Source organism: Pleurodeles waltl, chromosome 12 (assembly GCF_031143425.1).
Source record: "Pleurodeles waltl isolate 20211129_DDA chromosome 12, aPleWal1.hap1.20221129, whole genome shotgun sequence".
NCBI lineage: Eukaryota > Metazoa > Chordata > Amphibia > Caudata > Salamandridae > Pleurodeles > Pleurodeles waltl.
The window spans coordinates 95,815,763-95,832,413 of record NC_090451.1 but is presented as its reverse complement, the minus strand read 5'-3'; the positions used below and the strand labels follow the sequence as shown (position 1 = coordinate 95,832,413).

The following is a 16,651-nucleotide window of genomic DNA, read 5'->3' as shown; positions in this document are numbered from 1 at the left end:
ATTGGGTTGAAGGCCCTGATGAGTACTTCTGTCTTGTTTGTGTTGAGTTGAAGGCAGTTGTTTCTCATCCAGTTTGAGACTGCTTTCATGCCTTCATGGAAGTTCTGTCTGGCCTTGTTGGGTTTGTTGGAGAGGAAGAGGATAAGTTGGGTGTCGTTGGAGTAGGAGATGATTATGTTTATTCCGTAGCTTCTGACGGGGGTTGCTAGCGGGGCCATGTAGATGTTGAACAGCGTGGGGCTCAGGGAGGATCCCTGGGGCACTTTGCAGGTGGTGGGTGTGGGATCTGCGAGGAAGGGGGCGTCTCACTCTTTGCGTTCTGCCGGAGAGGAAGGATTGGATCCAGAAGAGGGTCTTGTCTCTGATGCCGGCTTCGTGGAGTCTTCTTATCATGGTGTGATGGGAGACTGTGTCGAAAGCCACCGAGAGGTCTAATAAAATGAGTGCAGCCGCCTCTCCCTTGTCCAGTAGGGAGCAGATGTCGTCTGTTGCGGCCATGAGGGCTGTTTCAGTGCTGTGGTTTGACCTGAATCCGGATTGGGAGATGTTGAGGATGTTGTGTTCTTCTATAAATGTGGTGAGTTGGCTGTTGACTGCTTTTTCAATGACTTTCACAGGGTTTGGAAGTAGGAAGATGGGCCTGTAGTTTGTGAGGTCAGTGGGGTCTGCTGAGGGTTTCTTGAGGAGGGGGTTGATCTCAGCGTGTTTCCAGTCATCTGGGAACATGGCGCCAGCTAGTGAGCAGTTGATGGTGAGGCAGAGCTTGGGGACGATGGTGTCTGCAGCTCTGTTTAAGATGTGATGGGGACATGGGTCCGTGGGGGCCCCAGGGTGTATGGACTTCATTGTATTCAGCGCAACTTTGGTGGAGAGGGGTGTCCAGGTGGAGATTGTTGGTTTTGTGGTGTCAGAGTTTGGTAGAAGGGGTTCTGCGCATAGGTTGTCCTTGTTGAAACTGTCATAGATGGTCTTGATTTTGTGGTGGAAGTAGGTGTTGAGTCTGTCACAGAGGTCCTGTGAGGGTGGGATGTCTGTTGTTTCACTGTTGGGTTGGGCAAACTCCTTGATGATGCTGAAGAGTTCCTTGTTGTTGTGTGCTTGTGAGGAGATTTTGTCTTGTATAGCGTTCTTTCTGGTGTTTCTGATGAGCTGGTGGTGTGCAGTGGTGGTGGCTTTGAAGTTGCTGTGGGCTTCTGGGGATTTGGTGTTTCTCCAGATTTTCTCGAGGCGGGGACAGATACGCCTCGATTCTCGGAGTTCAGAGGTGAACCAGCTGCCTCTCTTTGCATGGGTGTTGTTGTTCTTTTTGAGGGGGGCTATGGTGTTGGTGCAGTCGGTGATCCATTTGTGGAAGGTGCGTGCTGCGGTGTTTGGGTCATCGTTGTGTGCGATGGTAGGGGCGGTGGTGGCGAGGTGGGTGGTGAGCTGATCATCTTGTCCAGTTTCTATGTGATGGTTGGAGTTGGGGTCTGGTGATGAACCGTGTGTTTAAGGTGAATTGGATGCATCGGTGATCTGTCCATGGGAGTTCTGTGGTGTGGCTGAAGGTAGCGGAGGGTCCTGTAGTGAAGATGGGTTCGAGGGTGTGTCCTGCTGAGTATGTTGGCTCTGTCACATTCTGCCCGAGTCCTATGTTGTGGAGGTTGTCTAGGAGGGATGTGGTGTTGGGGGTCTTGTAGATTCTCGAGGTGGAAGGTGAGGTCTCATAGAAGGGTGTAGTTGGGGGCTGTGATGGCATTTGCGGAGATGCAGTCTGTGATGGAGTCGGTGAATAGTGTGCGAGGTCTGAGGGGGTGGTAGATGATGGTTCCCCTAATGGTGGATGTTGGGCTGGTGTGTAGCTTGCAGTGGAGGTGTTCCATCAGGTTTGCAGATTCTTCGGAGACTTCGGAGTGTGTGCTCAGGTGGAGGTTGGACCTGTGGACGTTGTGATTCCCCCACCCCCCAGAGCGGCTGGGGCAGTCTGTCCGGGCAAACTTGTATCCCTGGGGGATGGCGATGGCGATGTCCGAGCCTGAGGTGGTCACAGGGGTAGGAGCGGCAGGGAGTGAGAGGGGGAGAGTGAGAGTGAAGAGAGAGAGAGCTGAGTGAGGGGAAAGAAATGAGGAAGAGAGGTAAAAAGAGCAGAAAGCGCAAAAAAGGAAAGGCAAAAAAGTCACAGCACACAAAGAACAAAAAAGAGGAAAAAAGAGAAAAGAGGCAGAGGGCAACCTAGTAGAAGAGCAGAGCTCTCCCACTAGACACCAGGGATGAGATGTAGGCAGAAGTCTATGGGTGGAGAAGGGCCTCGAACTTCTGACAGTGGTCAGAGTTCGGGGGACAGAAGGGCTTCACTTGCCGGTGGACCTACGAGGTGGCAGAGCAGTTCACTGATCAGGTCAGTGAGCTTGCTCGTCCTGCCGTGCAGCAGCCGCCAGTAAGTAGGGAGGGGGAGGAGAGGACAGCTGGGAGGCGGGAGGGGGAAATGGCGCAAAAAAAGGGGGCGGGGAGAAGCAGCGGGGATAGAGCTCGAGAGAGAGGAGGGGGTGGGGCCGCAGGGCAGCAGCGGTGGGGAGAGAGATGGGGGAGAGTGAGACTGAAGAGCAAGAGAGTGGAGTGAGGGGAAAGAAATGAGGAAGAGAGGGAAAAAGCACAGAAACCGTAAAAAAGGAAAGGCAAAAAAGGAACAGCAAACAAAGAATAAATAGAGGAAAAAGAGGAAAAAGAGGAAAAAAGAGAAAAGAGGCAGAGGGCGGCCTAGTAGAAGAGCAGAGCTCTCCCACTAGAAACCAGGCATGAGGTGCATGGAGAAGCCTGCAGGTGGAGTAGGGCCTCAAACTTCTGACAGAGGTCAGAGTTTGGGGACAGAAGGGCTTCACTTGCCGGTGGAGCTATGAGGTGGCAGAGCAGTTCACTGATCAGATCAGTGAGGAATTCTTCATTCGAGGCCAGTAAAAGTGGGGAGCAAGCCTGTCAAATGTCCTGTTCTGTCCCAGATGTTCTGCCAGCAACAGTAGGAAGGCCCTATAGCATTGTGGTACAACAAATTCCCTTGTTGCAACATGCACAGGTGCCTTAGGCTCACTATACAGGAGGTCATTCTCCCAATATATGCGGTGATCTCCAGAGGTATCACTAGCTGCCTGGGATTCAGCTTGTTGCCTCATGCCCTCCAGGGTTGGGTTCTCCCTCTTTTCCTTACAGAACTCCTCCCTGATATATCCTCCTTCTGCTGGCCATTCAGCAAGCTCATGCAGGTCACCAATAGAGTCGGCCTGGATGGAGTTCATGGAGTCCCGCTACGCAGAACTCCGTGGAGTGGTTTGAAAAAGCTTGTCGTGCTACGCGGAGTTCCGGGGCTAGTGGAGATTCCCCATTGTACCCGTTCACGTTGCTTTTTATATCAAATGCAATGTAAAGTACATTCTCACATTCAAAATTGTGCGTAAACTGCACCACACAGTTCGCATGGGCGCGGCCATCTTGTTTTTCCTACTCTGTTCATGGTGCTGAGCCTGTTTAATCCTTTTATATCTTTTCAATCCTCCTCCCTCCTCATTAATCTACCCCTCATTTTTATTGGCCATTTTGTTTTTCCTACTCTATTCATGGTGCTGGACCTGTTTAATCTTTTTATACATTTTAATTCCTCCTCCCTCCTCATTAATCTACCCCTCATTTTTATTTATTGTTTTAGTGTGTGTTTTTGTGTCTGTTTATTTTATGTTTTTTCATTGTTTGTGTGTTTTTGTGACTTTATGTATTTTTGCTTATTTTTCCCTTTACTTCCTTATTCCTTCCTTCTTTCCTTCTCCTGTTTCTTTTTGCTTTCTTTACCCCATCCAGTGCCATGGCAGAGCAGGGTGGCCAGCAGGGGAGCGACGGCCTCAGCCCCCCCGAGCAGCCAACAGCAGCAGCCGCCTATCTTGTGGGTGGTAGCGCCACCAAGAGATGCAGTCATGGGCAACCTTTTGTGAGGTGAAGGTGGCACCACTGGTTTTTTTTTATGCAGTGCCACCTCCCCTCCATGATGGAAGCAGGCAGAGGGCCTGGCAGTGGGTACCCCCTGCAGGACGGTCAGCTGCATTGGGGGAGGGTGTGCAGGTGTGTGCGGCACCCCAGCCAGGTCCAGCGCACCACCCAGCAGCTGATGCATCGTTGGGTGCATATCCTCGACTGGGAGCAGGGTCTGTTTGACCTGCTAGGCGTTGAGAATCTGGGGCTCGGTGAGTATTAATTATATTATTTGTTGTGTTTGTGTTCTACAATGCTAACTTTTTTTCCGATGAGCATGCTGCTTACACTCAGAGGTGATTACATTAAGATTACGTAAAAAATATTATTATGTGATCCCCTTTGTGCTAGGCAGGTGCTCAGTGCTACCTAATCGTACTTGTCTGTGCTGACTTTGGCTAATTATTTAAGAAGCCATTGCAATGCAGACTCCTCTGTCCTCCTGCCACCATAGTAAATTAGTAACATCAGTAAGTTAGTGTTCTCAGTGACTTTTATTTATGTAGCTCATACAATTCCAAACAATTTCACAGTGATGTTTAGTGCTACTAGTATCAATCTATGCATTGCAAAAAAGGGAGACTGAGTTGGTCCATCAAGTGGGTTCAGAAATGAGAATAGAATCAAAGATCATTCATTCCAATGCATTAGTTCCAAATGTAGTTTTTGTTAAGGAAATTTGGAATAGGGATTTTAGAATTAGCATAGCCAACTTAACAATAGTCGACACTAGTACCATGGGTGATCTGATTTACATAAGTACAATGTTACTGCATTTGTCTTATATGATAATTTTGTAGAAAGTTACTGTACCACTAATCTATTTTTCTCATCTTCTTTATTACATCAGCACCCTAGCGCATGAAGAGGGGCAGCGCCGAGGTGGGTCCGGGAACAGCTGGGGAGGAGAGGTTCCCACCACCAGCTCCACTGCTGAGGGCTCAGCTCATTCCAGTAATTCCTATTATTTATTGTTTCCCAAACTTTTACCTCTGCCCACTATTATACTACTTTTAATTTAGCCTTATTTGTTTTTTAAAACTGTCTCCTTTTTTCCAACTCCCCTATCCAATTTTTGTTTAATTCCTCCCATTCCTGCATTATCTTTTTTTTCTGTTTTTCATTAACCATTATTATTCTATCCCTTCATTGCGCTTCAATGATTCCAAGCCATCATCGTCATCATAGGCTATAGCTCTGCCCCTTCATTACAAAATGTTTTTGGTTGGCTTAACTACCTGGCTTTTCTAACAATGTGAACCAATAAAATGCCCTGGGTGATATTTTTGAGAGATGATACTCCAGTGCTAACAAAATTGTAGCAGTGTATATTTTTATTTTAAAAACTAAGGGGAGGCGTATCTGGCATCTAAAAAATGTATAATATTTTTCTCTATGCCACACCGACCACTATTGGCGGCGGCTCAAGTGCCGCCTCAGGAGGAGAGTCAGTTGGAGGGGGAGAAGCGGTGGCAGGGACGGGTGGTGGTAAGTCACATTGCTGGCTTATTGACAAATTACTATTATAGTTACTAGCTACAAGGGCGTTGTTGTGACCTGTGGTTGAATTATGGCCTCTTCTATCTGCAACTCAGCAAAAGCTAACATAATGTACGCTAAACAATTTTGGTTTGGTGGAAACGGAAAAGAGCAGAAGGTTAAAAGAAAGGATGGACAAAATGAGTGAAAGGAAAGGATGCATGGGTGTGTGAAAGGATGCATATGTGAGTATTGGGTAAGTGGATAGATGGGTGAAAGTATGATTGAAAGAAAGGGTGGACACTTAATGGATGGATAATGGATTGAAGTTTTGGTTAAAGACTGGATGAGAGAAAGTAAATCTTAAAACATGGTGGCTATGGGTGAATATAGTAGGAAGAATGAAAGGATGATTGAATATTTGCTTGGATAAATAAACAAAGGAGCTCTTCTGAAGAGGGGCTTGCTGTTCACGTACTTTGCTTACTCTTTTTTATGGTTATCAAAGCTATGGTTCAGAGTGGGAGGTGGGGGTATTTTAATTTCCCCCTCCCTGCCCATGTCATTTTGCCACCCATGACTGAAGAAGTGCAGTATGGTTTATTTCTGCATTGTTGGATGTGCAACATGCGTCTCCTTCAGTTAATGTGGCATTTACACAGTTTTCAATACATTGCAAACCACATACATAAGGTGTGTTTCACTTCACCCACTCAGTCACCTGTCAGTACTTCACTCCTTTATCTTTTCCTAAGTTCTTTCTTCTCAGCTTACAAACAAAAATTGTAAAATCCATTCTTGGCATGTGCCACATTTTATGGCCGTGTGAAGTGCTTCCAAAATACATTTCATGGTTTCCCATAACAGATTTATTTTAGGCCTGTTCAGATTTTTCCCTTTAGGCTTTCACCTACACAGTGACTAAATGAGCAAAGCTTAGCACATGATGAATTGTTGATCAGTGACACTCCTCTATTTTATAGCAAAAGCTCTACCTACCTGCCTAATCCCTCTGCCTTAACCTGCAGTAGAGTAAGTCCAGTTTTCTTTCCTTACTGCCCAGTGAATGAATTTGTTGGAAATAAATTGTGGTGGTGGGCGAGGGTAGTGAGTAAAGTGGGACTAGTAAGTGTCTGATTTGATTTCAAGTTTGGCGTAAGGGATACTCTGTGACGAATGTGCCAAATACATTCTAAAAAGCCTGTTCCTTTTCCTGTAATACACTTCATCATTTTTCCCACTGTCTACTTACGGCAGACAAGATAATATATCTGCATTTTGTCTTTGATGTAGTATCTCATTTATTATTATTTTACCTCTTTGGGGTCGGGATAAAAACTAAGTGAAAGGCAATTGGAGAATAGCAGGGCCATTGGAATTAAAGATAGATAATTGTCAACTACAGCTACCCCAGTTGCAGACAGTGGCATAGTACACAAAGTGCTGGCTAGCATGCCTCCATTAATTTGTCACAACTTGTACACCATAGTGCACAATAGAGGTAATTTATTTTTTATCATTCCACTAAAAGTGTCTTTTTAGTTACTAGAAAAGCCTTTAAAAGTAAAAAACGAATCACAGTTTATTTTAATCTGGTGTTATTCTGCCTAAATTATTTTCTACCAGACATTCAGTGCTTTTTATGTGAAGCATGTGCAGGTAAACAAATAAAGTTGGCCCTGTGACTCTCCACATCAAATTCCAATGTCCCCAGGGGACCAGAAATGAACTGCTACTGTGTCACTAATGTCTTTTAAAGAAGTGTTTGCTCTGAGGATTGTTTACAATTTTTTATTTTATTTTTGTTTTTCTCAATATAGCTAGTCCTGCTGGTCGACCAGCGCCACTCACCAGGCAGGAGATAGTGGCCCATCTACAGTGGCAGAAGCTGGAGACTATACAGGTCAAATACCGGAGGCTGGAGGTCCTAGAGGATGAATAGGCAGAATTAACTGCTTCTGACCCAGGACCCAGTTCAGTGGTCCACCAGCCTCAGACTGAAGGCCATTACATCACTGGCACAGCCACCATCTGTCAGGCACCTGCCCACGCCTGCTCTGACAGGGCATTACTCCACCATATCCTGCAGCGGATGGACCGTGTGGGGAGCCGGATTGCCAGAATTGAGTAGAGCCTGGACCAGCTCCAGACCCAAAGAGGCAATGCCCTCTTTTGAGTAATTTTATTTATTTTTTATTGTTTGGTGGGAGGAACTTGTTGAGGGTGGAGAAAGTGAGGAGGGAGTCGGACCAGATTTCACTTTGGACTTTCAGTGGACGTTTGGGGATGGGGTTATTTGTTTGGAGAGAGGGGTGGGACTGTGGGTTGTCTATCTGTTGAAAATAAAAGGGGATATTGTATTTAATTTATGCTTCAAATGTTTATTTGGGTGTTTTAGTCTGCACTGTTGTCATTTAGTGTAGCCTGTTTTTAAATCTGCTAAAAACAAGTGTATGTCATTTACTTATACACTTACTCTACTGCCCTATAAAACTTTATTGACCACTAGAGGATGACTGTTGTTAGAAATTGGGTTTTTGGTTGGCAGTCAGGTAACCCCTTGTCCAAGCAAGGACCCTCACTTTAGTCAGGGTAAGTCAAACACAATCCAAGTTATCCTGTGCCCTCCCTCTGGTAGCTTGGCACTGAGCAGTCAAGCTTACCTTAGAAGGCAATGTGTAAAGTATTTGTGAAATAAATCATGCAATAACACAATAGAACACCACAAAAATACACCACACAGTGTTTAGAAAAATATATAATATTTATCTGATAAGATGCAGGTCAAAACGATTAAGATGCAATAAGTATATGTTGAAATATCACTGTAAAAATGAAATAAAGTGTCTTTAGTCTTTTTAAAAGCAACAAATGTCTCTTGCAAGCAAAAAAACCCTGGTTTGCGTTCAAATTCACCGCAAGGGACCGCAGAGGATGAGATGCATGGAAAACGGGGAGGTGTGTGTGGATTTTTCTGGTGTACACAGATTATGCGACGTTGAGTTTTCACGTGGGGCAGGCTTTGCATCAATTTTCGGCACTTAGACTGGAATCCTCTTTGGGTTGTGGGGTTTTCAGACGCCACGGAAACGATGCATTGAAATCCGGCGCTTGCAGGACAAAGACACAGGGGCTGCGTCGATCCGTTGTCGTTGCTTGGAAATTTCTACCGCACAGAAGGTGCTGCGTCGATTCCTTTCAGGAAGTTGGGCTGCGTCGTTCTGGCTCAGCTTTGCGTCGATCCAGTGGGCCATTCGTTGAATTTCCAGTTCCTAAGCTGGTGCTGCATTAATCTTCTCCAAAGTCAGGCTGCGGCGTTCTGGTTTGGCGTGCAGTGATTTTCTCACTGCGGTGCATGCTGTGTGTCGGTTCTTGCAGGTTGTGCGTTGGTTTTCGCTGCACAGGGAGTTCTCTTGCAGTAATGAAGTCTTTTTGGTCCTGAGACTTCACGGAACAGGAGGCAAGCTTTATCCAAGTCCTTGGAGAGCACTTCTCAGCACAGCCAGAGAGCAAGGCAGCAGGGTACCAGCAAGGCAGCAGTCCTTCTCAGAAAAAGAGTCCGGTGAGTCCTTTGGGCAGCCAGGCAGTTCTTTTTGGCAGGTTACAGGTTCTGGTTCAGGTTCTCTTGTCTAGGAAGTGTCTGAGTTGGTAGGGGCAGAGGCCCTGTTTAAAAACCCAAATGTGCCTTTGAAGTTGGGGAGACTTCAAAGAGTGGCTTAGGAGTGCACAAGGTCCCCTTTCAGTTCCATCCTGTCTGCCAAGGTCCCAGTAGGGTGTGTGGCAGTTCTTTGTGTGAAGGCAGGCTACTGTCCTTTGACATGTAAGTGTCAGGCCCTCAACCCTCCCAGCCCAGGAAGACCCATTCAATATGCAGATGCATGCAAGTGTGACTGTGCATCCTGTGTTTGGGGTTTGTCTGAGTGAATGCACAAGGGAGCTGTCAACTAAACCTAGCCAGACGTGGATTGTAAGGCACAGAAGGATTTAAGTGCAGAGAAATGCTCGCTTTCTAAAAGTGGCATTTCTAAAATAGTAATATTAAATCCAACTTCACCAGTCAGGAGGATTTTACATTACTATTCTGGCCATACTAAATATGACCTTGTTACTCCTTTCAGATCAGAAGCTACCACTCAAACAGTATATGAGGGTAGCCCTAATGTTAGCCTTTGAAAGGAGCAGGCCTCACAGCAGTGTAAAATGAATTTAGGAGTTTTACACTACCAGGACATGTAAACTACATAGGTACATGTCCTGCCTTTTGTCTACATAGCTCCCTGCCCTATGGGTTAGCTAGGGCCTACCTTAGGGGTGACTTATAGGTAGAAAAAGGGGAGTTTTAGGCTTGGCAAGTACTTTTAAATGCCAAGTCGAATTGGCAGTGAAATTGCACACAGAGGCCTTGCAATGGCAGGCCTGAGACATGGTTAAGGGGCTACTTTAGTGGGTGGCACAATCAGTGCGGCAGGCCCACTAGTAGCATTTAATCTACAGGCACTTGGCACTTATAGCGCACTTTACTAGGGACTTATAAGTAAATTAAATAGGTCAGTTTGGTATGATCCAATGTCACAATGTTTTAAGGGAGAGAGTATATGCACTTTAGCACTGGTTAGCAGTGGTTAAGTGCGCAGAGTCCTAAAACCAGCAAAAACAGTGTCCAAAAAGTAGAGGGAGGCCATCAAAAAGTTAGGGGTGACCACCCTCAGGCTGTCAGGTCCAACAATTTTCATTGCCTGTGTTGCCTAGAAAAACATAGATATACACAAACAATATCTTCTTCAGTAGAAGTTAATGCCTAGCTAGACAAGTTCACTTCAATCCATAGTTCTTCTCTTACCTAAATAGATGAAGCGAGGTCTGATACCTCATTCTTCTTACTTCAGGGTTTTCCCAAGATGGCATCTTATCTTGACTTAAGGGGATAGTGGTAGTAGCAGGCTAGCGAGCTAGCAGGGGAAGACACAAGGTGCCACTCCCACCTATGTGAACTCCAACAGCAGGATTAATCAAAGAGTTATCCATCACTGTCAAATAGATTGAAAGAAAACAGAGAGTTAGTGGTTCATATACTATATCATAACTTTAGGAAGACTGAGACCAGAATTGACACATAACAAAGAAGACCTAATATGATAATAAAAACTAGTATATCAACATCTTCTGAACAATGGGAAACTAGTATTTAAAAACTGAACTTAGGAAATTAAATCCTTGAGTCAAGAGAAGTGGGCTCTGAGTCAGGAGTGGTGGGGCAAGGGTAAGCATTTACGCAAAACACAACACACAACACAAGGCCTTAATGATGATGTTGTTGGGGCTGGTGTAGAATATTGCTCAGGTAATAGAAGATATCGCAGTGAGTTGGTGTCACTTTCACCACATCTGCCATAGCAAGTGTGTGATCCATTTATGGTGGAAAATTAAGTCACACCTCAATAAATCACACAGCCTGGGGGAAGAGGGTTAGGGAGTCAATGAATGGATGTGAAAGGGGATTTGGGGCAGGTGTGACAAAGACAAACACCACAAAAAAGAAACTACGGCAATATTCATTGGGACGCTGATCAGCTCACCAACCTCAATCTGTTGTGGAAGGAAACAATGAAGGGATAAGTATAACACAGTTCAGTTAAATGCATTGCAAACAGTCATTCTGCCCCAGAGAGACCCAGGATAGTATAGCTCTAAATGTTATGTATCCTGGGTTTGAAGGACTCACATTATGGAGGATTGAAGTTAATCCACCCAGTTCTAAAAATTATGAATTTTAAAAGGAAAATGATACTGTATTGCCAAATTGGGCAGTGCATCTCCATGCTTCTTGGAAAGTCTGTCACTCTTGGGTGCCTGGATGAACCTGTCTGGTAGATAAGCTGGAGTGTTGAGCTTTCACCAGGTTTTGGTCATGCAGGAGAGGACTAGGAGAAGGCCTGTATATTGAAAAACAGTAAATGTGTCATAGGGTAAAGGAGAAGGACAAAAGGAAGCACAGTAAGCTTCATGAGGAGTCAGGAGTGTACCAAGAAGACTCAGAGGCAGAGCAAGAACATAAAGAGGAGTTTCACATTTAAGCCAGAAATGCAGCAAACACACACTCAGCAGGATTTCCCAAATCAAAGCACCTCTATCCAGTACACAGAGCTGAGTGAGAACTAGGCCTTAGAGTCTACCTTATCATCATGGTTTATCTTTTAAGTTAAGAACTTTCTCCTTCTAGCTGTTGAGGTAGTCCTGCCCCGAGTATTTTATTCCCCTTCCTCCTTCTTCTGATTTTGAGTTTCTCTGTCCCAATCCCAAGCCGAACGAGGTAGACTTGTGTGGTGCACTGTTGTTGAAGAACAAATAAAGAAACAGAATTGGAGTATTTTGTGTAGACTTGTGTTTGGTAACTAAAGTGACTGGTCTGGTCTCTGAGGAACCAGAAATAATGAGTGGACCCTGCAGGTAAATTTCGCTAAGTTTGAAAGGCCAATCACTTTGAGGAAAAATGATCCTTCATCAGCCCCCAAACATTGCAAATCATCGAAATAAAGTTTATAATTTGTTGAACTCCCTCCCTCACTGTCGGCCACCACATACATCATAAATCATCATTTACAATCACTCAGTATATCACCACTCATTAATGCAATAGTCAGTAGTTACCTCTTCCAATCCAAGCATGGTGGTTGATGCAAAATGTTATCTCCTCTTTGATGGTAGCAACTCATTGGAATTTTGCATTGCACTGGTAGTCTTTTAATCAATGATCTTCTGGGGCAGCCTGGCTAGATGATGTAAAAATAAAAAAGATAGGCAATGGCATGTGAGGGAGGCAGGCATTGTCTGAAAAGTCCTGAAGGGAATTTGGATGTTTCTTCACTGCACACAGGTCCACACCCAATAAGGCCATATATATCATTATTATAAATAGTAGGGCAGTATTAATCCAACACAAACAATGTTCCACTAACCATTGTTTTTTGTGCAAAGAAAGAAAGGAATAAGTTCAATGAGAAATAATTAAAAAGTTCTATGGTGGCAATGACATACCCAGTCCGGGAATTAGAGTTCGTCCTCAAACTCAGATGGTTCACCCAGAAGTTGGCCAGCAAGCACACTTGATTCTGACCAGTCATCATCTTACTTGTCCTGTGGTGTTCCAGGTGGTATAAAATGTTGGTTCTTTTGATTATGGTTAATCTTTAGGGCGAGAGGCTGGTCATTCTCGCCTGCAAGAACTGCACTGAACACATATTCATCAGATACACTGGCTACAGAACAAGCCAGATCCTTTATTGCCAGCCTGCTGAGCTCTGGCCATTGGCTCTTCTTCCCATACCAATAAAACAATAGGTTTTGATCCACATACATCTACATCCTAGTGGGACATCCAGAAACTCCTGGAAAATCCTCTGAAGTGTCATTGATGCTGTAACTTGCTTGATCTGTTTTGCCTTCACCTGTGCACTGAACTTGAGATCCCCCATTTGAAACCAAGCCAATGCAGGGGTTTGGTCCAATTCTTTCTGATGCTGTTGTTGACGGTGTTCTTGTTGCTGGTTTTGGCTGCTGTAAGACAAGACTGCCCTTTCTAGAAGTTGAAGGCAGCACCCCAGAATTGATGAGTAAGACTCTAAGCTCCAGACATTCTTCTTTTTCACTGACTTGCTCAACAATCCACTTCTTGTAGTTTGAAACATCCCCTTCAGAAAAAAGAATGAAAGTGGGAAGAATTTGTTTGTAGTGTGGATCAAGTAGGGTTGCACAGATGTACTCTTTGGATGAGGAAATGTCATTTTGCAGCCTTGCATTACAAGTCAAGTTACAAGGTAAGCAATAACTTAGTCTCTCAACCTAGGCATGTGCTTTTGAGTTTTTGTTTACACCTCTGAGCACGAACCTTTTAGACATCTTCTTTAGCTGCACATGTAGCAGATGTAACAAACGGATAGATTGACCCATTGTACTGTTTTCCCTGCTAACTTCTATCATGAGAACCTCAAAAGGGAGCAGTATCTGTGTCAGGCATTTGACTAGGCCCCATTTGTCCGCATCCATGGTCGTACCTTTCCCAACTGCATTCCCTTCTCTTGGAATGACATAGTCATTGATCTGTCTGGGCTCAGACAGCAACATAAAATAGGGTGAGTTCTAACATGTTGGCACCTCCTCTATCAGGGCTTTAACTGTTACTCTGTTACCATGCTGAATAATCCACAACTACTTTTGGGCTTTAAAAGAATTGCTGAAGTGAGTGCAGATTCATCTGCAGGTGGTCAATATGTGCAGACTATTGACCTCATTACAAGTTTGCGGTCAGACGAGCCGAACGGCAAACTCACAGAAAGTACTCCACTGTCATGGCGGTGGCCCCCCCAAGTGTATTATAGTGTTCCCGCTGGGCAGACCGTGCACATTCTGATTGTGCATGACAGGGGGCCCCTGCACTGCCCATGCCAATGACCCCCCTGTTGCCCCTGGCCAGTCTTTCCATAGTGGGATGACCAGTAAAAAATGGTAAAACTCAGAACAACTCAGACCACATTACCCCATCGGGAACGAAGTTCCTGAGGTGACGAGGGTCTCCTGGTAGGTCCACCCACCAGGGTTGTAATGTGGTGGTCAGACCTTCTGGATTGCGGTGGTCCAAATCACACTGCGAGTGTGGCAGTCCTCGGACTTCCACACTTGTCTTCTTGTTTGAGAAAGTTTTGCACAACCAGTGATGCAGTGTGCCAAAAACAGGACCATAAAAGAGCCACCGTCTGCCATGGCCTTGTCTGTGTTACTGCCATTGGTCATGGCAACAAATCCAATATGGGAACCTCTGGGTCGCAGCCGTTCAGACACCATGCTATTAAATTCCTTCAAGATGTTTGCAGCATTAGGTGATTTCTTCATGGTAAACATGGCTACTATTGCATGCTGCTGAATGTGCTTAAAAATATCTTCAGGGCAAAGGCCCCACAATATAAATGTGCCAATGGGTGGTTGTGGTCATAGGGCCCCTCCTGGCAAAACATGCCCGTAATAGTAGCCTGGACTTTCTTCTTTTGACGCAGCCAACTTTTGAGATGTAGGTGGTGCTAGACACAATGTGCATTGTGGTGCACTCAACGTATGTTGTGATGTCTCCATCTGACGGAGTCTTCCTGTGCCATTGTGAGGTCACTGAGGCGGGCGATTCTGACACACTGCTGGAGACAGGGCTGCTTTGCGTGAGGATGTGACCATCTTCTTCCTCATCTTCCACTGTAATTTGACCAATTGTACCTGATGTTTCTCGGCTCTCTTCACCACCACAACCATGTTAAGCAATTTTTTAAAGGTGCTCCTCCCACTAGATTAGGTGATGTTTTTTCAAATGGTTTGTTTGGCCTCCAGTACCATAACGTGAACCAGGCTTACCTCGTTGAGCACTCTCGAGGCAAATAGAGCCTATCGCAATGTTCTCCTCCTTGCTGCAGGTTGAATAGTAATGTAAGGCTCCTCTATGCCATCTTCCACATTGACTGATTCATCATCATCATCTTTCTCAACATCATCCCCTTCCATGATTCTAAGGTTTGTGCAACTTTTCTTTTCCCTTGCCTCTCCTGACATCTCCTGGACTCTGCCGGGGTCCACTCCATGTCCCTTTCCTCATCAAGTGGTGCTTGGAGAAGATGGCAGAGTAGTACCCTTCCTTTTTTTGCTGGAGATCTGGGAGCCATTGATTCTAAAAGAGAAGGTTCTTGCTCAGCAGGAATCTTAGCCTCTTGTTCTGCTCCAACTTTGGGAAGATCTACTATTGCTGGCTGCAGCTGTGTAGGGGGCTGGCCTGGTTTGTAGTGGGTACCCAAGGTACTTACACCTTACACCAGGCCCAGTAATCCTTTAGTAGTGAAATGTAGTCTAGAAGCCAGGCTGTCCAGAGGTAGCTGTAGGCAAAGCAGCCAAGGCTGAACAAGGAGACATGCAAAGCTCTTGCAATACCACTGTAGTCACACAGTACTCACACACATGAAAGACAATTCTCAGTGTTACCAAAAGTAAAGGTACTTTATTTTAGTGACACAAGGCCAAAAATACTTTGAAGACTAAACTCCCTTAGGAGGTACGTGAATTACACAATATGTACACTAGTAACCAAAAACAGGTAAGTAAGCAGTCAAAAAATAGTGCAAATAGTGAAAATCACCATAGGTTGCAATGGGCTTAGGTGGAACACAAACCATATACTAAAATAGTGGAATGCGAAATTTGTTTTCCCACCTAGGCAAGTGTAGTGGGTAGAGGGGCGCTGGGAGTGTAAGAAAACACCAAAGGTAAGTGAAATACCCCACCCCAGAGCCCAGGAAAGCAGGAGTAAAACAAAGCAAGTTTCCTAAAGGACCCAGAGCACCAGTCGTCGCTGCAGAGAGGTGCCTGCTGAAGCACGGAAGTGACTCCGTCACTCCATGGGAGATTTCTACGGTTCTTCTGGTGCAGGATGAAGATGGGCAGTCCTCAGGGCGTGCACAACTTGGAAACTGTGGCACTTGCTGGCAGGAGCTGAAGTTACAAGGTCGCAGAAGTTGTCTTTGCTTCTTTGTTGCAGTTTTGTAGAGTTCCTGGAGCAGTCAGCGGTTGATCCGTTGAAAGAAGATGAAGTAAAGGATGCAGAAGATTCCTGCTGGAGTCTTGCAATCCGAAACTGAAGAAACACCCAGAGGAGAGACCCTAAATAGCACTCAGAGGGGGATTGGCTACCTAACCAGGTATGGACCTATCAGGAGGGGTCTCTGAGGTCACTTGCTGGCACTGGCCAATCAGATGCTCCCAGAGTTCCCTGACCGTCCTGAAAACAAGATGACAGAACCCAGGGACACTCCCCTTTCCTTTGTCCAGTTTCATGCCAGAGCAGAGGCTGGGGGTCCCTGAACAAGCGTAGACTGGATTATGCAAGGTGGGTACCATCTGTGCAAAGCATTCCCAGAGGCTCTGGGGAGATAACCCTCCCATGCCCGTAACACCTATTATCAATGGGAGAGGGTGTAACACCCCTTTCCTAAAGGAAATGCATTGTTCTGCCTTCCTTGGATTGAGCTGCTCGAGCCCCAGGAGGTCAGAAGCCTGTCTGTGAGGCGGCAGCAGCTGTGGCTGTGGTGAAAACCTCAGAAGACTGGTATGGCAGTACTGGAGATCCATGGTGGAGCCCCCAGGGTGCATGGAA

The 16,651-nt window shown here is 45.5% G+C and overlaps 1 long non-coding RNA gene across 2 annotated transcripts in view; it reads left to right on the top strand.

Annotated features, from left to right (window-relative positions):
• LOC138267851 (uncharacterized) overlaps positions 1-16,651 on the top strand; it is a 184,669-nt gene that overhangs the window by 124,844 nt on the left and 43,174 nt on the right. Inside the window, exon 3 of one of the 2 annotated variants that reach the window (XR_011199882.1) lies at positions 7,293-7,833. The exons of the other annotated variant lie outside the window; for it this stretch is intronic. This is a non-coding gene — a long non-coding RNA (uncharacterized lncRNA). Of the gene's footprint in view, positions 1-7,292; positions 7,834-16,651 lie in introns of those variants that run through there. 2 annotated transcript variants of the gene reach the window in all.